Here is a 668-nt window from a genome sequence, read left to right as displayed (position 1 = left end):
CCAAGACTCAATAAGTAGCTGTGTTCAAGAATCATCATACTTAACTAGGAGAATCAATGACACTATCTGGATTATGAGTTCCTAAAGAAGCCAATCATTCTGAATTTCAAAGGATAGAGTGAGATGCCAAAACTATTTAGAGGCAAAAAGCTAAAAGTCCCGCTCATCTAATTGATACTGATCTTCATAGATGTTTTTGGAATTCATTGCATATTCTCTTCTTGTTATCTTATTTGATTTTCAGTTGCTTGAGGACAAGCAACAATTTAAGTTTGGTGTTGTGATGAGCAGATAATTTGTACGCTTTTTGGCATTGTTTTTAGTATGTTTTTGGTATGATCTAGTTAGTTTTTAGTATATTTTTGTTAGTTTTTAGTTAAAATTCACTTTTTTGGACTTTACTATGAGTTTGTGTGTTTTTCTGTGATTTCAGGTACTTTCTGGCTGAAATTGGGGGACCTGAGCAAAAATCTGATTCAGAGACTAAAAAGGACTGCAGATGCTGTTGGATTCTGACCTCCCTGCACTCGAAGTGGATTTTCTGGAGCTACAGAAGCCCAATTGGCGCGCTCTCAACGGCGTTGAAAAGTAGACATCCTGGGCTTTCTAGCAATATATGATAGTCCATACTTTGCCCAAGATTTGATGGCCCAAACCGGCGTTCAAAT

Source organism: Arachis duranensis, unplaced genomic scaffold (assembly GCF_000817695.3).
Source record: "Arachis duranensis cultivar V14167 unplaced genomic scaffold, aradu.V14167.gnm2.J7QH unplaced_Scaffold_40953, whole genome shotgun sequence".
Taxonomy (NCBI): Eukaryota; Viridiplantae; Streptophyta; class Magnoliopsida; order Fabales; family Fabaceae; genus Arachis; species Arachis duranensis.
The sequence above is the reverse complement of the archived record's forward strand: the minus strand, read 5'-3'. Positions refer to the sequence as shown.